Raw genomic sequence first — 23694 nt, forward strand, 5'->3', positions numbered from 1 at the left:
TCAGTTTAATGTCCTAACCTCAGTGATCCACAGCATTATATAGCTTAATATATAGCTTAATCCGTTCCAGGGATTTTTATCTTTTCTTATATTAACTTATCCATAGATGATCTTGCAACGATGGCACATGCTGGAGACAGTCATTTTTAAAGCCTTCTGCAGCTGGTCCTTGTGTGAATACTACACCCTGGAACTCATGATTCCTCTTCACGACTAATTATTTCCTATGGCTTTTAATACTGTTTCGAGTCTTAGAATAGCTCTGAATGATGATAGACATATATTATTATTACAGGTTGTATTAAGCAGTCGTAGCTCAAGTTCTAATTACATTACCCTTCAGCCACGGCAGCAGTAACACTTGGTTTGGTTCTTGAGTTTCTAGGAATAATCCAGCCAGTAGTTCTCAGTCAGACTGCAAGGTCAGGGAGAAAGGGACTTCTTCTGCCCTTGTTTTCTTGTAGGATCTGAGGGGATATACGGTGAAAAGGGGCAAAACTGGCCCTGAAGTGAACGATTAAAGCGGAGGACTCCAAGCGTCGCGTGCTGCTTGCCGACGTTGTGCTCCTGGAGGCTGGCCCAGGGACGGTGGAAGGAGCGCGACCCTGCGCCCGGCGCGAGGGGCGCCCCGTGGAAAGCGGGTGCAGGCGACGTCCATGCGATAAGAGTGAGTGGGGGCGTTTTAGGCTGCTTAATTATAAGGCTGGTCTGCAGGGGCTCTGGTGACACGACTGTGTCCATCCAGCAGAAGCCGGCAGGACAAAACACCCTCTGGTTCCCTCCAGTAAAGAAATACTATAGTATTCCTAACTCTAGTGACTTTTTTCACAAACCTATGATCTGTAGGGAGTTGCCTAAAGTCCCATGCAGTGGGATCAGTGTCGTGTGTATATCCCATTGTAATTTTTTCGATGGGGAGGGGGAAATTCTGGTCCACATAATCAGTGAGGAAAGCTTGAGGATTGAGCTTGGGCATCTGAAAGATCTCCAAACCGAGAGTCAGTTAAACAGTATTTGACTTTTATTATTTTTAGTCTGTGGGTGGCTAGGGTCGTAGCATTTACATGGCTGATGATAGCAATTCTGATTTGCGCCTGTAATACATTTATTGGTGTTTGGTGGTTGTTTAGAAATCTTATGGGTAATATTTTTATGATTTAAAAAATGAAACAGAAATATGACAGACATTTTTCAAAAATATTTAAAATATTTTCTGTGGTATTGAAACTCCATGTGCAGAGCACAAGAATATGATTTGATTTTTTATGTTTGGTTGTCCGAATGTCCAAATAAATAAAGAGCATATATAACAAAGTAGCTATTTCTTTTTTCTTAAACTCCTTTACTTGATAATCTCAAGCAATATAAACAACTAAGGAAAGGTTTTATTATGTAATACTACACAGCAATATAGTATTGCTGGTTCTTTGGGACAGTGAGTCTCTCTCTACAGTCCCCAGAACATTTTGGTTTCTACTATAAACTTATTACAATCTATTTCTCTATTGCAGAGTTTTCTTACAGTACCCATAAAAGCCAAGCACCAGATAGTAGAATACCTCATTTATATAGCAATTTTCATCCCTCAGTGTATGAATTTGTATGTGTATGTCTGTGTGTGCTCCAGATCTTTTACATTTGTCATGTATGTAGCTGTAAAAATCAATATGCATGTTTATTAGCAATTAATGATTTTCAGTAAAACTCTAAAAATAAAATAAACATCACTTTTAGGGATAAAAAAATAGAATGTGGTTTATCAGCTTGAAAATGAATGGCAAGTGTTTCTTTACTATGTTAATTAATTGCAGTTGACAAAAAGTAGGGTCCTTCACTCCTCCTTTCATGTTGCTAATTCCATCCCTTTCTCCCTCTCTCTCTCTCCTCAATTAAACATATGAGAGTATCCCCTCCCCTTTTAGAAAGAAGCTTTTAGATTAATCATATTATCTTAAGGTTCCAAATCTCAATGCCTGCGTGACCTTTCTTCCGTTAGAATCCATTATCTTAAACTATCACAATAATCCTGGCTTTAGGGAGGGAGAGCGGGAAGCAGGAATCAAACCTAATAGATGGCAAATAAGATTAATCTATGATCTAAGTGCCGATTACACTTGGCCCTGCCCTTGAACACCCAGGTGTAACCTTGAAATTCACATCCGCTAAGACACTGCAATTGGATTGCAGGTCCCCGAAGGCCTGGACGGGGCAGCTGGCCAAACTTTACCCATTATTCCCCAGCGAGACATGAGCTGTCTCGGCCTGCAGCTCTTTTACTTGTGGAATTTGGCAGCGGCACAGTTGAATGTTTGTTTTGGGATGTTTAGCATTTTTTCAGATAAAATAGTTATTTTCAGGTCCTTAATTTTTGTTTGTCAGAAGCAAGCAGCCAGGGAATGGGTGAACTTTTACCTGGACCTCACAAGAGGAGAAAGCTCTCTTTGCAAAAATCTGATAACTCTGCAGAAGAAAACAGAGATATTTTCTTTCTTTATAGCCTGACCTATGGACCCTGCCAAAAAAAATGTTCCATGTGAACTTGAGTTTGCAAGGTCCTTGTTTTCAGTTCCGAATACGCCGCGTTCTGAAAAAGGACATCTGTGATAAGATGGAACTTGGCATCGGTAACTCATGTCCTATGAGTGAAGCATGCTCAAAAGAGGCAGACCCAGAGGTAATTTTTCATCAAAGAACTTTTTAAAGCCATTATTAAAACTAGCATAAATTTCCTCCGTTGTTGGCAGCTTCAACGGGCAGGACAGGATTGATTTGGAGGTGGCAGCTGAGCTCTTTTATCTATTTATATGTAAGGCCAGCTTCTCAACTGAAGTAAAACAGTGCGAGTTTGCTGACGTGCTTGAACCCTGGCCGTGAATGTCAGCTGGGAGGTAGCAGCGACATTATGTTGCAGCCATCTGCCCTCCGGCTGCTCCGGCTGGAGGCAATGACCAAGCCCTGCAGGGAAAAGCCCATATTTTTGCTCTGTTTATACCTATTCTCGTACAACAGTACCCTGGTGTGACAATAATGCAAGCGATGACATGTTAGTGGGAAAAATATACCCTAGGACGTGCCAACATGAGGTACGGCCGGTGGCTGGCTTATTCTCAAATGGTCCTCTGGTAATCTCAAAATTATAGGGCAAGGGAAGAAGAAAAAGAATCAGGCAGCGCCCTGCGGATGACGGCTGCCGCAGTGGTGGCCTTGCCGCGTCAAAGGGTGTCCGAGGCGCAGTGTCCGGCGGTAGGAGGGATGAAATCACTGCAGCCCCCAACACCGAACCCTGGGGAGGACTGCGAGCGTCCAGTCCCAGCAGGGCTCTCCCCACCTCGGGGAGGCACCCCGAGACGTACGATTGCCTTCAGGGCAGTGCCATGCCCAAAGCGCTCTTGTTTCACGGCCCCTTCGCTTGCTTTGCCAGCTTACGGGTGTCTGCTCTTGCAGGTATTTTAAGCGCTGTGCTCAGCTCCTATTACCGTGGGGAGAGTATATAAACAGCACGGCACCGAGTTTGTCACAAGTTCCCATGCCGGGAAGCTGACCTGGTGGGACTTGTGGACGCTCTGTGGATATGTAAATAAAACAGGAGCTAGGTACCTGGCCTGATTTTTATTTAGTTTAGAGAGAAATCAATGAGGAGAGGGAAAAAAAAAAAGTTACAAAATGGCCTGGCCAAGTGGACTTTGATCAAAAAGTAAATCTTGCACACCAACGCTGATTAGCAACCTTGCTTCTCTGTCATGTCTTTGTGTGTGCATTCCTACTGATGTTAAAGGTGCTTGTGGTCCCCGAATTGTTTGTGATGTTTTAGAAGTTTTGTAGCATCCTGAAATGCTGGACTCTGAGGCTACCAGATTCAGTGATCAAAATAAATAAGAATCTCCTATCAGATCTCTACTAATTTTACAAAAAGCCTCCAAAAGGACGTAAATTTTATGGACATGTCTCTTAAAGTTCCTGTGAGCTCAACTCCCATCCTTCACCTGCACTTCCCTAAATCTGGAGAAATTGCAGAGCTGGGTAGACCATCCTGTGTCTAGCAGTTGTTCGAGGCTGCAAACAGCCCTGAGCTGCAAGGCAGGACACTCGTGGATGCAGGGTGCAAGGCAAAACGTGCAGCCACCTATGGGGGCGACGGCGGCAGAAGGGAGGATGTTCCCGCGCGGTGACGCGCGGAACCGGCCAGAACACGCAAACTCTGCGTCTTTCGGCCAGAGAGGGTTAACTCGCACTTGCAGCAGGCAGCCTCATGCCATTAAGTCAGGGAGAGTAATGAAATTTCATTTAATTTGTCAGGAAGAAAGTGCTAATGTTAAAAGGCATTTAATAAAAAGGGGGAGATTCTTTGAAAGGAAGCCTTTAAGTAATTACTTCAAGTGTCTTAGGCCTACTCACCAGAATATTTACATTAGTGTCTCCCAGCGCCAAAGTGTAATTAAATTAGTGCAGCATTTACATTCCATCCTGGTTTTTTTTAGAAGTGTGATTTTATTAACAATTCTCAAAAAAACGAAAAGCAAGCCTTGATCTAATCAAATCAGGTGTTACTATTTTTTTTAGTGTTCTCACTGAGAAAACTACTGAGTAAACGGACTGGGAGAAGTGTGGGGAGAGGAAAAAACTTCATCTGGGTTTTGAGTTCTGCTTGGAGAGATGCCATTTGTTTTATCTGCCTGGGGACTGATGTGGAAAGCTCTGGCCAACACTGTACAGACCAGCAGGGCCTCCTGGTAGAGTTTGCGGTGTTAGTCTGGCTGTCTTTGCAAACCGCAGCGGTGCAAATGCGAGGAGGAGAGAAGGAGGTGGAGAGGCACCGAGGACGGCATCAGAGCAGAGAAGCGGAGGATAGACCTGGAAACTGTCTGTCCCGTGGGTGTGCACAGGGCAAAGCCCCCTTTAAATGCTCGACATCAGGAGACAGGAAGCTGCAAAATGTTGGAAAAAATCTGTGTTTTGCATGTCTTGCTGCTAAAAAGCTACATTTTTGAAAAACGTGTATGTAATACTCCTCTAGGGGAGGACAAAATTCCCACCTTGAACAAAATGGGATGTGCTCTATTTGCCTGAGCTTCATTGTAAATGTGGCACTTTAAACGCAATTTTAAGAAAAGAGAATATAAAATCATTAGAAATAAAGCATATCTGGGCAAGTCATCTTTCTATAGCAAAGATGGCTCAGTTTGCAGAATTACCAGCTCTGTAGAAGATGACACTGGAGGTGGTTCGCAAGAAAGAAAAGCCAATAGAATATTTTTTCTAACAAAAACAAAGGAAAAAATATCATTTTGCAGGTGTTGAAATGTTTTGGCAAAACATATATGAGTGTATAAAAAATTACCTCATGTGTTATCTGACCATTACATGTCACTTCAGCCAAAAGGAGAGAGGGGTGTTTCCATCACAGAGTAACTAATACCTTGTGCTTGTTAAACTCAGCTGGGCCACTATAGGGGACACAAATTCAAGTCCCTAAAAGAAATCAAGCAAAACAGAGATTTAAGCATGACTGTGTAGAGGGAGGTTGGTTGATTGGTTTTATATCATGTGAAACTTTGCTAGTTAAAAATGTGTTTTGAGCGATGATGAATACAAATAAACTGAGAAGCATTTTGCAGAATTGCATTGATCCAGTGTCTATAGCCATGTAAAACCTAAACCCGCCACAGCTGGTCTACAGCTTTCACCTGGGATACCGGTGTCCCAGATTCAGGTCTCTGCTGTATCTCCTTATCAGTGGGGACTTCAGCCAGGGTCTCTAGCAAAATATATACGAGCATCTACAAAAGTAGGGCCGTGCTGCCTTTGCTTGCATTCAATCAGCCCTGTATCTTGTAAATAGTCTGGATGAATCTGAGGAGCAGCATCTAATTCGCCAGGTAAAAGATCATTTTAAAAATAATTTGAGTGTGAATGTTGCAGTTTGCTGCAACAGTTTCAGGCGCCTTCACTAGAAATTGATTTTTCACAGTGTCCAGTTTAACTTTAAGTGACTCTGAAAGGAGGATGTTCTAGCACGAACAAGCCTCACTAAACTGAAAAATTAGCGTGTGCAGCGATTAAATGCTTTCTCTGTATTTGAAGGATTTTCTGAAAAAAAGGGAGAAAAACTTTGTAGCTGAGAAAAATCCTCTGCTTTTGCTGCTACCTCTCAAAGTAGCTGCAGCGGAGGTGGCCAGGATTTAGTGCGAAATCAAAGGAGTCCGTGGGATAACAATAGCGGAGCTATGGGCAGGGGAAGAGCATACTTGTGTGACTCCATCCGAGCTGGAATGGCTTCCTCTTCCCGTGGTACAACAGGTTCAAAGGGAATCTAAAAACTCAAAGATCCTAGAAAAATAACTGAGCTAGGGGAAACTGTCCAGCGCGTCAGTGCAACGGTGACGGGCTGACACCCTCCGAAGGAAAAGAGGAAAAAACTGTAAAAGCAGTGCACTCCCCTTCTTCCTGCCAGGGCGGCGATGCTATTTACAACTTTATAAGTTCTCTTGCATGTATCTGCCTGATTCAAAATGTCGTTTTTATTTTTTCCTGTGCTCCGCGGGCTTCGCACCCTTTGAAGGATGACTGACTGCAAGCCGCGTTTTGAAGCTGCTGTTGGAGTCATGACAAACACGTTGCGGCAAGAGTCTTGCAAAGGGACCCTCATGGGAGCAAAGCCTGCCTGGGACAGGGAAAGAGGGAAAGAGAAGAGCCTTTCCTGTGGGAAAGGAACCAAAAAGTGTCGGTGCATAAGGCTGGCCCAGGCCTTGGAGATGGCCGATATCTCCAGCTGCTTCGCATGCCCCATTGGGCCTTTTTCAATTTAATCAGTGGGCAGCCACAGGTGCCCGCTAAACCACATCTTCACTGTCCTGCTCTTACCTCAAAGGACTTTCATCCCAACCCCAGTGTTCACAAATAATTTAAAAATAATTTAAAGCTTGGCAACGTGGGTTTTATTTTGTTCCATTTTTGACTCCTGGGGTTTTAGGTTATTGAATGCAGAGCTTTATCTGTGGACCAGCAAGTAAAACATTCGGTGAAAAAATGGCAAATACTGGGATTGCCACCACTGAGCCATCCCGTGTCTGCACTGTTCATTAGACCTGGCGCTATCAACAGCTGCCGAGTCAAAGATTGCTGAACGTAGCATCTATTCACATGGGGTCCAAAACTAGTGCCTGGTGCTTTGGGGAGGTGAGGAGCGCTTCGTGCTGCGGCCATTTCAGTCGCATGTTTGTAAGGGAGAAGATTTTCAGGCCAAACGGCCCTCCGTTCCCGATTAGGGCAAGAATAAATCGCTCCTGCTTGCAAAAGTGCTCTACAATCTGGAGAAAATGGAATTCGCTGAATGTGGAGAACTTTTGAAAAGCTGCACGCTTCCTAGAGATGCCTAACTAGGAGCTAATCTCTTTCAGCGATCTGGTCCTCTCTCTTAAAAACACATTTTTATATGGTAGAACAGCTGTTGTTGCTTCTGTTGTGATGATCTGGGTGAAAAGTTTGGTAACAGAGGGGGAGGCTTTAAAAAAAGCAAAAGACAAAAAAACTCCCAAAAATTCTTCCCCAAACCCACCCACTGAAAAAATCCTTCTGCTCTGGCCTTCCAGAGACATAAAACTTCTAATGCTTTTTAATGCAATTAAAACAAATGCTGACATTATTTATAGCTAAATTACTGGCAAGAAAAACAACTAATGACCAAAACCCACATTCGTATCATTAAAAAAAAAAAGAAAGAAAAAAAGAAAGAAAATCCTAAAGGGAATGATTTGTAAGGATGTGGTTAAACCTATTTATACCCTGGGTTCTATTTGTTTTACAGCCAGCGGTGCACGAACAACATGAAAGGTTATCTTTGACAAGGTTTTAGCTATTATTTTCTTCCAGTGAAATGGTATTTCTTGAGAAAAAAAGGTCTTCAGAACAAAATAACAATAAATCCTGATTTAGATACATAAAGCTGCCATCGATATCACATAATATCAGTGTTCTTTCTCACTCGATACAGGCGTTTTTAAGATAAATGGTAAAACTGAACTGGAAATCCATCTGGCCAGCTGCCTGATCTAATGAATAACCCCACTTTGGCTCCTGCAATGTAAGCAGAAAGAGTTCTCTCCCGGCCGCTTTCGTCTGTCATGAATCTACAAGACAGCCGACATAATATCTGGGCGACAACAGCGTGCTAACAGTGCAGTGACTTCCATTTTCTTTGCTTTCTATTGATTTTCACTTAATAACTGGCGAAATACTAAACGTCCGCCCTGAGTACCTAATAAATCCTGCCTGAGCTTTTTATTGAGGAGAATTTAATAAAAACAACCATTGCGGCTGAGGGATTTTTCTTCTGGACAGAACATGGTGAGGGGTGGGTGGCGAGCGTGGGTACAGGGGGAGCGACATTAGAATTTTCTCCCTCTTTTTTTTGTTTTTAAGGTTTTCCCCCCTCCCTTCTCCTCACTGCCCTCTTGAGGACCCGGCATTGTTTCTTCCGAAGGGACCGGGTGACTCCGTCTTGCTTCTGTTTTCCCGTTGTTCAGAAATGGCCACATGCCGCAGAGGAAGAAGGGTATTTATAGCAGGATGGCACTTCCATCACGTCCAACCCACCCACCCACGCTTACTTCTTAAATCTGATTTCAATTTTGTTAATTGTTATGAAGGCTCTTTAATTGCCGAGCGCAGGGGCTGTCAGAATCCTACAGTAACACGCTTTTTATTGTCCCATTTTACACCTATTTTATGTTTGACACTTGACACGCAGGCGTGAAGATCCCCTGTCGGATTGGTTGGCTACTGTAACAAAATGGCATTTTTAAGTTATACGAAGTGTTAAATCTGCATCCAGTTAAAAACAAAACAAAACAAAACCCGGTGGTTTATAAGTTGACAATTAATCCTAATTGTTAGCTTGGGAAAAACAGAAGTAAAAGGCCAGAATCCTTCTTTCTCTCGCTGTCCGGCAAGCATGTGTGTGTATGTTGATATATATGTTACATACAATTTTCTTTCCTGAGGATGAATCAGGAGAGACTGGGACAACGTTCCTAAGTACAACGTATTATTTTTCTCTGCATAACCTCCTGGAACGGCTCTCTTTGCCAATAAACTCCACAGAGTTCCTATTATACAAAGCTGCTTTTTTAAAGCATTTGACAGTTTTTATTTTAATTGACACAGAGGCAGTTTCAAAGTCATTGGGTTTAATGAACAATCATCTTAGCATTTGCCTGCTCAAATCCTCTTATTCCCAGCAGTTCACAGTAAAGTTTATTCTAACGGTTGAAATTAAAAAAGGAGAGAGAGGGAAGCAGAAACGTTGAGGAGCTTATATAAAAATCTGTGAATCTCAAGTTTTGCGCGGCGCTGTTATGAAAACTACTCAGCCATGCAAAGCAATAAGAGGTTTAATTACTCCTTGGTAGTCCCTCTGCTGCTCCTGATGTGGTGTGTGGTGTTGCAGAGGCCTGGGAGAGATAATTGAGGCATCTGGGTGGAGTACAGCGCCCGTTTGGCAGCTCGGCTTTTTGCTTTCTTTTTCTTTTCTATTTTTTTTTTTTTGGTGCCACTTACTGTGTCATTTCTGCGGAGGGGCGAAAGGCTCAGGAGTTCGGCGTAGAAAAGTATTCAGTAGATATCCCTTACTGGAACGGGGTAAGGCTCTTACATCCCTGCGATGGGGCTTGAGCTTTGGAGATGACAGACTCTCTCCTAAGATTTTGCATGACTTAGGTTTCCGGTCAGAAGGAACGGGATGTTTCATGGTCTTCTGGCAAACCTGCTCTGGCTGCAACCAGCTGTCGCAAGAGGCAGCATGAGAATAAAACCTCTTAGCCTCCAAAAAGATCTGTTTTCAGGTTTGGCTTAATCTAGCTGTTCTAGGCATTAGCGGGCTAATGCGGCCCAGGATGCAAAGGCTTGTGGTAGGCATGCCACCGGTGGCAGCTCTAGCCCTTCCCTTCCATAGAGCAGTGCTAAGTAAAGGGAAGGACACAATTAAACTGATAAAACCTGGGCCCGTAAAACCCCATGGAGGGAATATTCCAAAACAGGGATTTTTAAATTTATTTGTGGTTCAGTGCCCATTTTAAGGTGGACTAACTCACGAACCTGCTCCTTCTTCATCACGTAACTTCAGGGGGCAACCCCATGCGAGTAATTACGTACTAAAAGCATCTGCTCTGCTTTATTGCTACATATTAATGACATTCAGCAGATGCAAATAAAAAATACATTCCAGCAGGATGTGATCAAATGTTCTTGTAGCTGACCAGCCAGTAATTCTGGTGTTAGCTGACATTAGAATTGGAAACTTCTTTCCTAAAGTAAAATCCTTCTACAATTTTTACCAAACTGATAAAAGAAGAAGAAATACTACCACTATCTGAATTGAGCAATAGAGTGACAGGACATATTTGCATTCTGAATAGATTAGCTGGTCTTTTAAATATTTATTTGTGTCTATTTTCAAAGTCCCCATCCTCTGAAATTTTCCAAACACTTCTGATTTGACAGACTGGGAAATCTGTCTGCAGCTCCAATTATACTTGAAAAGATACATATAAATGATTTGACAAGTTAAACATTAGCAGCAAGTTATATACCTAGCAAGATTTTGTGAGCAGCAGTTCATAATTCATGATACTTCAATCTGGAGTTCATGTAAATTCTGTATGTGTGGGATCCTTTAATTGGTAAGCATAAAGGTGTATTGCTATTCACCTAATGTATGCTATTGCTCAACAAAAGGTTGTTGTAGTGAGCTCTGATTGTGACAAATGATTTACTATTAGGAACATTCTGTAATTATTGTTCGGTGGTACCACAGACCAATACATCATTAACATGATAGACGACCTTTTATATCAGCAAAAATAACTAAATTAATAAAAATGGCTTCATTCCAAACCCTGTCAGAAAGCCAATACTCGAAACAATCAAGTATCAGTGATACCTGAAAAGACCAGAGTTATATTTTTGTTAAGCAAATCCTATTGTTTGTATAATAACATTGACATGTACTGTAGAACACAAGGCCAGATTTTTAACTGGTGTGAATCAATGATCTAATTAATTCTACTTATGTGGAGAGTCACTACTCCACATCAGTCTTGGGCATGATGTGTAGAATTTTATTGTGCTGCTAAAAGAAAGTCTGTAAATGAAGTATCAGAAAACTTTCTTTTTTCTCTCTGAGAATTCTAGGAATTGATGCAAGTGTGTTTAGACACGCTGGTTCTTCAGACAGATTCTGCTCTCAGTTACATTCACACAAATCCAGTACGACTCTTCTAAATTAAATACTTCCTCCAAATTTACGTTGATATCACTTGAGTTCGGAGAAGCCAGGATCCAATCCTTTGATTATTAAAGTTCAGAACTTGGAAAGACACCTGAAGAATAGATCTTTTTTTCAAAACCAAAGAGGCTAGACTCAAGATCATAACTTATGTTTACCAGATATTCTGCTTTCACTTTTTAAGTTTTTTTCAAATACTTGACAAAAGAATATAGTTTCAGGTGGAAAATACTAAACCACTGGTTCTGGAGATCGGGGGTCCTTTGCAGAATATAGTTAACTGGGGTAGGTCCATAACCTCTTTCCAGACCCCCATTTGCCACTTATGCCTCAGTCACAAGTCCTGTAGGAGGTGACTCCTTTTCCTGTCTTCATTTAAATTCATATCAATGGCAAATAATTTCTAGGAAGAAGATAACTATCTTTTAGGAAGTGGTCTGAGTCCATCAGCTTTTGTCCCTGGGCCCACCAAAGAGCTGCCTGGGGAGGGGTTTCAGGTAATGGCTCCAAAGGACTTCTACTCATGAATTTCTTCATCTCTTATATCTTCTATTTCCTCCCTACCCATTAGGATGAGACAGCCCCCACGTTAGAAAGGAAGGCGCAGAAGCTGCGTTGAGACTGGTGCTGGAGAAGTTCCTGCAGAAAACCATGACCATGGCTCATGTTTGACTCTGGACAATTCCTCTGTGGTTTGTTTTTCTTTTATTCAAACCCCTCCTATATCCATCCTCTCATTCTGTCTCTTCTTTCTCTCTCCTTTGTCTTTCTACCAAGCTGTTCTTTCCCCAGGTTACCTACAAAAAATTTAAATCTGAGAACTAAATTCGGTTGGAGGCTTGTCGCCTGCTCAGCGCCACATGTATTTCTACCGTTTGCTTCCTTCCTTGCCTCATTCAGCCGCAGGTTCCTTTGGCAGGGGCTGTTCTGTCTATAGGCACACAGAGTTTCACACCTAGCTTTCTCAGTTGTCCGTGTAGACATTACAATGATAAATACGGCACATGAATATTATGTGGCTAGATCACAAAATACTGCGTGATACCTGACTTGGTTTACTTGATCATAAATTAAATTCTCAGGGTGCTTTTCCATTGACACATGCTGAAAGAAAAGCAAAAACAATTAATGTGTAGGTCAGAGTGTTCTAACAGGTAAGGAACAAGATTTTGGGACTTCATTCCTTTAGCAGCTATGCTACTAATTCACTGTGTAACCTTCAGCAAATCTCTTTATTGCATCTCTGTAAAATATTGGTAATGAATTTACGTTTGTAAAGTGCTGGGAGATCCACAGATGAAAAGCACTATATAAGCTAAGTGTTATTAATGTGATTCACTCAGTGAAATGAAATCTCTGTTGAGCAAAATACTGTTCTGTAAAATTTATATTTAAAGTTACATATTTTACAGCACCAAGAGAATGAAGGTTGTGTCACTGTTTCCAACATATAAACTATATTTAGCAGTTTATTCCTTGGCTTCTCTCTAAGTAAAAGAAAACAGCTTGATGTTTAAAAATAACATTTGGTAGGCTTGACGTCCATAATTTGGACTGGGATATTTTTTAAACAATTATTTAAAAAGAATGAAAAATCTCTTTCTGCTCATATAGAATAAATTTTAATTCCTGCAAGGGTCATATTAATGAAGATTAGCCATTTATCTCAAATAGTTATTTCAATTTCATATGCACAGTGCTATAGAAAAATGTTTCTGATGTCAACCGTTTTTCTATTTGCTTTTAATGCATAGCTTTTCTTTTACTGTTGCCTCCTGTGAAACAGTGGGGTGGTGTTTGAATGCCAGACAGTTCAGGTTTGTAGCAAAACCTCACTACTTTTACTGCTGAGATGGGCTAATTTGCAAAAGGTTATACAAGCAGCATAAATGCAGGGAAGTGTATTTGACTCTTAATAATCTTTTGATTTTATTAACTGATACTATCAGTAACATCTGCAAGGAAATGGGTTCAAACATCTGAGTTTTAACCCAATATTACTCCTTTTTTTAGAAAGAGAACGCTATCATTCCCGCTCTTCTCTCATAATTCATTTTCAAACATCTTTTTGTATAACAGGCTTTTGGTTCACAGTGACTTCTGCCAGAAATACAGCCCAGCTTTTTTGTATTGAGTCAATTAATCAATTATCACTATTACTGGAGTCTAGGGAAGGAAGAAAAAGCTTTTACAGAACTTTACCAAAGGATATAACTAGTCAAGAATAGAAGAATCTGGATTCCATCTTAGGAGAAATGTTGGTGTGACTCTGCTAAAAAACAAGAAGTCTCTCTAAGGACAACGCACGAGACTCTCCTCATTTATCTCCTTGGCTCCTATTTGTTGTCACTTTGCCAGGAGACACTGGAGTTGAACTCAAAGTAACCTTAGACACTATCTCTTATGAGGAGGTCAGACCGAATGGAGACCTTCTTCTAGTTCTGGCATCTGAATTGCAACTCAGAGCTCCTACCACCTGACTTTTTTTTTTTTTTTTTTAAGTTCTTCCCATTAGATATAAGTTATTATCTATAGAAATCTGTTTTAGCCATTATCATATTCAAATCCCCTTCCAGGAGCTTGAAGAAGCGTTGAAGCACTTACCCAGCTATTTTCTTCACTTTTTATAGCGGTCCCAAGCCCTGATGGATAGGATGCCCTAACTTATTGTGAATGTCTGGCTGCTAGACATTAGCTTTACAAAAAGTCTGGAAGCTGTAGTTAACCTGGAAAAGCATAGCTCTGAACTGGAAATAGAGAGAACTGAGAGCAAAATGTAAATGTGAACCCATCAGATAGAGGAGGCGAAGCAATGTTTTGTAAAGAAAAGCACAGAACGATCCCTGGAGCCATGGCCCTGTTTATGGTAGAGATATGGAGGTGCTAACATGGACTTTCTTTGTAGTAATGTCTGTAGCTGCTTTTTTATTTCCAAAATATATAATAATATAATATAATATAATATAATGATAACAGGAAATTTGGTAGGTATCAGATGATTACTAATCTCCAACAACAAGAAGAAAAGGCAAGCCTTGTTTTTTGTGCATTTCCGTGGAGTTTTACACAGAGATATTGAGGAAATCTTGTGACTGATTTTCATTTTTTGAAGAGGTCCTTATTGCCAAGACTTTAGACTCAAAGAGGCATTCTTTGTCCAGTTCTTCTAGATCAAGGCTAGACTTCTTCCTAGCAGTAGGCAGTGACTCTTTGAAATTGTTTTCAAAGCCAAATGCTGTCTGGGACTATTTTAGGCCTTGTCTTTGCTACCTTGGCCCTATCTGAGAGGAAGAAGTTTGCCCTTGAAAGAGAGTTAAAGTGCTATGATTCACCGACTTGGAAGAATTGCAGGATGCTGACTGCCTGAAGTGGTGCCTCCCACTGGACCAGTACATGTTTCCTTCCTCCTTGTCTGATCGAGCCATTAAGAAGTTAGTCAATTCCCTTTAGGTTCCTTCCAAGGAATCTCCAAAAAGGAAATACCCAGCCCTGGAAAGGTAATTTACCTAGACAGGATTTGAAAGCAAGGTTCTCAGCTAAGGGAGACAGTCCCAGATCCCATCTGGCTGTGGGAATGCAACTTCACAAGCGCGTTATCCCTTGAGTGGATGAGCGCAGCTGTTCCACCGAGAGGTGTCCTATAAAAATCCAAAGTACTTGGAGATCTGTGTATTGTTGTATTCAGCCTGTTAGAGTCACAAATATGGCATCTGGGTGATCTCTGAGAAATAGTCCTGTGGCAAAACAGCATCCTCCTTCTGAGAATGGTTTGAATCCTCATCTGTGTGTGATGTCTCCTGAACATAAGCTATTTTTGCCTTGGTGGAGGCACAAGTGGGAGGAAATGCCAGCTATCTGTCTTTAGGGACTAGCTGTAATTTGTTTCCTTTGTTCGTAAGGAGCAGATCCCCAGCTGGTGTGAAATGGCATTTTAGAAGAGCTACTCTTGTAAGAAACCAGTCCTAAAGCCTGCTACATTGGTGTAGCCTTTTGCTAAGAAACCCGTCTTCAGGCCAAAGCATATTTTACTTCACTGAAACACAGTGATGCTATTTGAAATCAAAGAGACTTCTCGGCTGAGGAAAGCTAGCGCAACATATCCCTTTTACGGTGAGAAATACATTTCTCAGGACCTCCAGCTAGATGTTTATCAGAGAATTTTCTTTTTCTTCTTTGTGTTTTTTAAAGCCCAATTTACTCCTGCGGAAAATACACTGGAATGTGACTTATAAGGGACTGGATTGACTACTCACAAATTCTAAGTTCATATGTGAATATAAATATCATGTTATTTTAGGTAAAACAGAGACAGCATCTGAGCTAGTTTCCAGTGCCCCATCCTCACTTGAGTAGAGCAGGTCTAACCTGGGAGGTCTCAAGCAGTTCTTGGGAAACAGGAACATCTTCACCGTTGGGCTATTTAGCCTCCTGGGCATTATTCTAAAAAATGGTGTCTGTAGAAACCATTTTCTTTCATTTTTTTGTGAGGAAGATACAGCATCAGGAGTAACAGACTGGTCTGAGAGCACCAACCCATTATGCAAATGAGAAAAGCTTTTAGTAAATAACAAATGAACACAGTTTTAATCCTTAATCAACTTGGCTTTGGCCCATAGGAAAACTGCAGTTCAAAATATACCTCTTCCCACTACTTGTCTCCTTCCCCCCCTTCCCACTATGCACTCAGCAGCCCACACAAAAAATGCTGAAGATGTCCTCATAAAATAAAAACAAAAAGTGGTATCTCCAAAATATCGGTATATCGAAAAGCCGTGACAACTGTGTGAGCATATTTGCAACACCTGTTCAGTCCTTAACCAGATGCCTCTTTATTTCAAGGTTTGTGAATGCTTACCTGCCTGTTTGATACATTGTGTTTAAAACATGCAAAAAGATGCAGCAGGAGGAATTTGTGAAAGTCCCTGTTTCAGTGCTTCTTTTGAATTCAGAAGCAGAAGCCCTGGGGATCCGGTGGACAAAATGCTTCCTTCACTTTCTTGCTTGTGTATCCCCCCTCCAACTCTGTGCCTCAGTTTCCCTTCTGTATAAAGCGCCTTCGCTTCGGAGCACCTCTTGGTGACCTTTCCTGAGATTTGCCTATTCATTCATTACCACTCCTGATGGTGAGAATTAAGCCACAATTTGTAGCACGCGTGCTTAAAGGCAAAACCCCCAAAGCGTTTTGTTCCTGTGCCAAGTAAAGAACTGCCCTTCTTCCCAGCAGCGAGGACGGGAGGGCTCAGGTGGGGAGGAATAACCGCTCCATCCTCGGTCGGGTCGTTGCGATCTGATCCCTTACGCTGTCCTCATCACTCAGGGCTGTTTGCCACATAAAGGTTTAAAAGGACAGTTCCTTTCTTGGCCGAGACTCTGATATGGATATATAAATACATCAGAGTTTTCTTAAGCTTGAAACACATTTTTCTGTGAACTTTAAGTTAATTTTTGATGTTAAAGATATAGCTGTCTCTTGCAACACAACAGGCCTCAGACTTTCACAGCTCCCAGACATAGATGTCTGATTACTTAAGCTCTATTTGAAATTAAATGCCAGCCTCAGGGGCGTTTTGATAATAAATTCAGTTAGGGAAGAAGTTTCTTTCATAGACACAAACATCCTCGGCAGCCCTGCTCCGCACCAGTATCCTCACATGGAAAAAATTAGGGTACTTTCCCCACATTTTCCTTCCTGTATTCTTCTCCACGGTTTGACCACCTGCTTCGCTGCCTCTCTTGGCCGGTAGTGCCGTCCTGCACTTGACTCGGCCTTCCTGCGCTTCCAGGTTTCCCGCGAGTGGATCCTGTCTCCATTGCTCCCGACTTTGGGGGCTCCATCAACCAACACGTACGAAATGCCTTTCCCCATCCCAGTCCTGCCTGGTGCTCATGGCAAAGCTGCGAGTGCTACCCTCGCAATCACTGTCTGCTGCTTCTCCCTGCCTTTTGGGGAACGGAGGAAGAGGAGGAAGCAGGCTGGAAGCGAGGCACAAGGACCTGCTGCTGGGTGCCCGTGCCCGGAGCCCGCGGCGGAGCGAGCCCCGGGTGTGCTGAGCGCCCCTGGATGGGGCCCTGGGAGATGTGGAAGGAGAGGGAGTTTCACGAGCGAGAGCGTTTTTACCTCCCTTGCGGTGAGGAAGGTAAATAGGATTTTAAAAATGAGGCTGAGACAAGTGAATCGCTTTCCGCTGGCTTCCGTTTCCCCCAGGAATCATCTCTGAGCCTGTGTTTTTTGTCTCTAACAAATTTAGATCATATTTTCCTGTTGCTATATTTCAGCCTTCATTTGATACCAGACTACAGTGGCTTACAACAATGATCAAAATGAATGTTGAATTCCCAAGGACTTTACCCAGGTTGCTGTATCCAGCACTGAGAAAAGCACTTTAAAAAGGGGACTAAGGATTATTATTCCCATTTTACGGTACAGTGTCATATTATTGCAGACATCAAGAGGAAGGATTGTCTTGTGAGTATTTCTTGTCCATAGGAAACCAAGCAGAGAGGTGGAAATCTCATGATAAAGAATATTCCAGCTAATTTGCAGACCAGCTTCCAGCAAAAAGATAAGCGCTCCATACCTTCTGTGGTTTGCATCACCTCGATTTCTGTTTTTTTGTAACATTAACCCTGGCCAGGAAGAGGGGAAAGAGAGAGAACATCGATGAAGGACTTGCAGGAGTTTTGCTTGTAGCCAAATTCTGCTATCAGTCACTTCTCAGGAAATCTTGCTTACAGGGACTGGATTTTAGGACTGCATTTGCATTCAATGATAATGATTTTCTTTTAGTCCAGCTGGGATAACTGCAAAGATAGTGCCCAACCGCAACGCTGTCGAAGGGAGAGTGCAAAACAGATTACACTTCGATGACGAGCGGAGCGGTAGGAAGGCAAAATGATCAAGAAAAATCCACGCTGTTAAAGCCGTAACAAGGACTCTTGATTATAAATGTTAAAATAACTTTGCAGCCGTACCTTGTATCCATTACTATTATCACTTCCAAGTGGTGCACCTTTTTTTTTTTTCCCCTTTTTTTTATTAAACAGGCGAAGCTTTAAAAAAAATACCCTGGATCTTTAGATAGAATTGAATGTTCTGTGACTTTAAATGAAAGCTCCACTGTTGTTGGGCAAATAAATTTAAACCACTTAACATGGCAGAGAAGGTCAGGCAAGCTTATTATAGTGATCATAGCGTTACAGCTATTGCGATTGACCGCTGCTCTTTGGAATCACCAATAATCAGAGGCCGCAAGCTGTGTTTGCAGAGAAAGGTCATCATTCATTTTTTTCGAAGCATTAATATCTTTTGTTTGTTTGGCTCAACATGAAACAGGAATCGATAGAGGTAATTCACAGAGCAATTAGCCCCTCATCTGTCAAACGGTGTCTGGGTGTATTTAACAAAAAGACCTTTGGAAAGGTTTAAAAAGGAGGAAAGTGCCTGTACAATCAACAATTTATATTTTCTACATGACACATTGTGTATGTATCTGTGAAGAGAAGGGACCTTGGGACTAAAAAAATATACATAAAACATGCTGTAAATCTGTACTCAGACTTTGAAAACCCACTGTGAGACAAACTGTTAACTGACTAGGGAAAGTTTTCCAGGCTGTTCTTACTGACGACAACTATTTTCTACCCGAGGCTCAGGGAAAAAGTTAGACAGCTGGTCAAAAACTTGTCAGATTAATTACACGAAAGCAAACAGGCCAGCGAGTAGCGATATAAGACATAGCACAGAGAAGGAGGCAAAAGGTCCCTTGCAGCCCTGCTCCTACGTTTAGGGTACGGTGTCCCATTTTTGTTTTTTTTTTCCTCAGGGATTTGTCTATATGAGGACACTCGGGAAAGTTCAGAAAAACTGAATAAAGTCGCAGAAAACAGAACATAAGTTATTGCTCGGTTAAACATATGCAATCTTTTTATTAGCACTGGTGCTCTCTCAAATTTGAGAGACTGAACAGTTCTTGGAAGATAAAGCTACAGCAGATCCAGGCCGCTTTATTTCTGAATGAGAGCGTCTACCTGGGAGGGTTAATGTATTTTAAAAGCTGGCTATATAGTACCTGTGTATGGAAGTGGGAGACTGGCAAAGAGTATATGGACTGTTAGAGAGGAGGGTATGCTTTAGAGGTATCATAAAAGGTTTGGAGGTCATCCCAGAAATTCAGATGTCTATTCCAGATAAAATTTGGCTATCTCAGCATCTTAAGAATAAGGCTCAGGACTTTATTAGATGAATGATTGTAAGGTCTTTTTCTCGATGCTGAATTTCTATATAGCATCAGAAAGTTCATAGCTGGTGAAAATGAGAACCTCTTCCAAAAGCCAGGACTTTTCCATCAGTACTTTCACTTTCTTGCTGATTTTGCCCCTTATCCTGCAACACTACTGCTTTTTATTTATTTATTTATCTTGAGGACTTAGCAGAGGCTGTGGAGTCTCTACTGTGTGGAGCCTCTACTGTGCGATAACATTGGGAATTTGTGATATAGACCCATGCAGATGCTTAATATAGTCAATTCATTTCATTTAAATATGCTTCTAGGAGTAGTTTCCAGATATGGAAGGCAGGTGTTAATCCCTGCTTGCTACCCTGCCTGTTAACTTGTCGTGGTCTCCGCATATTCTTATAGCCTCAACCCTGAGCCATTATTAACTGCTATCAGTATGCCCAATGAAAAAGCAAGAGAAAATGAGTTCTTGAGCACTGATGACATTTTAAAGCTGCTTCTGTTTTTCTAGATACGAGACAGAGTCTTTTGCAATCAAGCTTTCTGTGATTTTGGTTTGGGTCTTATTTAAACTGAAACACTCGCTGAAGTTATTTGAGACTTTTTGTTTTGTGGGCATTCATTTTAATTGGCAGTAAAATGGAGTGATTTTCTTTGTGATCTCAAGAAGCCCATGGTGACAGTGATTAGTGAGAACTTTTGTCATATATTGTGAAAATACCATGAAAAATTCAAGTGTTGATCTTTTAGAAAAAACGTGCTATTTCAATCTGAAAAAATACACCCAGTAAAATATTCTCGGTATTTTCCAGTCAGCTCTTCATTTGCAAGATCTTAGTTTCTTAATCTTCAAAATGCACTATATAGTGAATGATAAAAAATCATAAATGGATTAAATTTTCTCATCTCGATCAGTTTCCTCGTGGGCTGATCTCCATACCACATCTTCAGTATTGCAACATTAGTTGGCAACTCTTTTGGTGGCTTCTTTGTTTTCTTTCCTTGTAGATGTCACCCTAAGCTCCCAGTGCCAATCCTGGGCTTATGCTGAGAAAAGATTTAGGAGAAAATGGTTCATTAGTACATATGAACTTTTAAATCTAAGTCATCCAAAACACTGCAAGCTAAACAGTCAATGAATTTGACACTGATATTTCACTGATTCTTGACATTTTTATTTACAGTGCTTTCTGGATAACTGGAAGAACTTCATAAAAAAAGCTTTTGAATTCTAGTCTGAGGTCAACCAGTGGTCTAACATTATGGCAGGTGGTCTTCAAAGTCCTATTATCTTTTTGGTGTTTTTTTCAATTAAAAGTTTGATTAAGTATGCTTGGTGGTTCCTGATGAATTTGGAGCCTTGACAATGCTCTGTCTGCCCCCAAAGTGTGAGAACCAGTGGTCTAGAAAAAGGTTATATTCCTTTCTCTTTTAATAATGGTGAGTTAAATTCTTGCAGGCTCTTCTGTGATTTTTCTCTGATTTTATGAATCTATTCTTAGATTTAGCTAGATGGATAGACTGCCGGGGACTGTGCTACTCTGTTATTGTCACTGAGGTAGGATAGTCCATCAGCAAAACACCTCTTAAATATCAGTCCTGGCTACCATCCAGAGAAAACCAAGACATGCTATTGAACAACACTTAGGACCAAATCTTTCTTCCTCCTCTGCCACCACTAAGCAAATTCGTTAAAGGTCTTGGCCTGTATTTAAAATAACATGAGCTTAAAGAACTTGCTAGTGTTTCATCTTAGAAGACATTAAGTGTTAGAGGAAAGGCCAAGAAAATTTTGGCAGACTCCTCATCCACGAAGTTCAAAGACAGTGTTGATACCTAAATGTCCAATCTACCCTTGCACATCTGTTTGCCAGGCAGCTTGTCTGAGAACTTGGGCAGGGTTTTCAAAGGAACAAATGGCAGTGAGATGCCTGACTACCATTTGTGCCTTTGAAAAATCTACCTTCTTGTCTTCAGTGACATTTCCCCCAAAATTTACCATCAGTGGTAAGAATAAATGGTTTTGACAGTCACTCAACAACTGCAAGCAATTAGAACCATCTAGATCTACACTGACGCTACATGCTACAGCATTTAAAATACCAGCAATCAGTTTGTTCGTGCTCCCACTGGTGAACACAATCTCTGTCTGTATCTGTGAAACACTTCCAGGTAAGTCAGTTATGAATAATTACCCTTCTGAACAAAGTTAAGAAGAGGTGGGGACCTTTATGCCTCGCAAAATAAAGGGAAGACAGAGCATGTAAAGTCGGCAAAACCCAAAGAACCCCAAGAGAGAAAGACAAATCTCATTTAGTGGATTTTCAATAGTATTTGTATACACTGCAGCAAGTCGGAACTGGAAATGAATGAGCTTAAGACATGCTGTCATTCAAAGAAGGAACAAAGCACTAATTGCTATTTGGCATCAAGTTTTTGTTTATATTTATGGCTGGATTTCTTAAAAGCCTGACTTCCTATTCATGTGCAGGTTTCCTTAAACAGTTTAAAACTAAACAATTAAACTTTCATTCATGGATATAATCTAATAGGAAGGAATTCTTCTGTCATATTGTTTTATGCTCCTGATCAAGAAAATATTTGATGTTAGCTTTATTAACCTATTAGGAAAATAAAATCTTTTAGGACAGCAGCTCTCAAAAATAACTCATACTGTGTTCCTGCCTACCGGAAGATGTCAGTTCCTTTATGCGGCAACTTTAGCAACTACATTTTCTTAGCTGACAGCAACATTTCTGGGATATTAGGAAAGGGATATTAATCTCTGTTTTACAGAGGCCCAGGTAGACGTGCTCTTTATCTCAAGGATCTATCCAAGGGCACTTTCAAGAGCAGACTAGTTGTCCGGACTATTGTCAAATCCTCAATTTTCGCCTCTGGAAGAGCTGAGGGTGTCCTGAAGAGAGCATGGGCCCTGTGATACTCAGGTAAGCCTAGTAGCTGGAAGTCGGCTTTCAGGCTCCTCATGAGGCAGCGATGTGGTGGACCATGGAGCATCCTGCACTTGCAAGTGCTTTTTGCAACAATTCATAAAATAACAGGTGCATAAAATCCCTTCATAATTCATCTTTGAGGACAAAAAATTTTAAAGGAAAGACCAGATGAAGTGTAGAGATAGTGAAGGAGCTTGCCTCAGGTGACACAGAAACTCTGTAGCAGAGGAAGAAAGTGAACCAAATTCCAAGGCAGCAACGGTTGCTACGTTCCACTTAGGAGTCTTATCTTATTTAATAAAATCTCTGTTGAAACTGAAATATTTCCACAAATCGTTTTGGCTTTGAAATAACATATTTTACTGAAAAGTTTCCAGCTAGCTGTGCTGTTAATACCAGGCCAAGTCCTGAAATCCTTTATTAAGGCAAAAGGAGCAACAAAACGTAAAATAGCTTGCTGTGAACTCGGTAGGTATCAGATGGAGAGCTGTACCTGGAACAAACTTCAGGCCCAGATCAGAAGAAAGCCACACTTGCTTTCTACTGCAGTCATATCATGCACTTCTGTGCTCCCCTTAGCGTGGAAATGCTCATGCAGATTGATTTCAGAGCCTTCATGATGGCTTTATGGAGGTTAAGCTTGTTACTTGCCCAGATCCCAACTATTGGAGGTTTCCTACTGCTGAATTATTGAGGGCCTTCATGTAATGAATTTTGGGCTACAGTCAAATCTATGCAATAGAAAAGGTATTTTCAGAAAAAGTCCTGTAAATGTCTTTGGACTGGATTTTCAAAAGCACCTAAGTGAATTATAATTTTTCAGAGACTCACGAGTGCTTTTCAAAACCCCATTCTTTGAGATCTGGGTTCCAGAAAACATTCAGCCTGAAGGAGATAAAAAGCTTGTAATAATAATTATTGCAGCATAAAGGCCCTTCCTGGTTTTCTTTTCCTTTTACTGAGTTGCCAACCCATTCCCTCAAACCAGGACAGCATGCAGCATGCCTGGGTTTCAGTTGTACCAGCTCTGGGTGAATGTTAATACAGTATGTTTTATTTTTTGTTTTTCTGTTTTGTAGAGTAAAGACCTGCTAGAAGAAAACTGTTAATTCACCTACATTCAATAGATTTGTGTTTGATCATCTGTCACTCTGCTGTCACACTTCTCGTGTATATTATTAACTACTCACATCTCACATATAGTCCCTGTTAATTTTGTTTC

Source organism: Apteryx mantelli, chromosome 15 (genome assembly GCF_036417845.1).
Source record: "Apteryx mantelli isolate bAptMan1 chromosome 15, bAptMan1.hap1, whole genome shotgun sequence".
In the NCBI taxonomy this organism is placed as follows: domain Eukaryota; kingdom Metazoa; phylum Chordata; class Aves; order Apterygiformes; family Apterygidae; genus Apteryx; species Apteryx mantelli.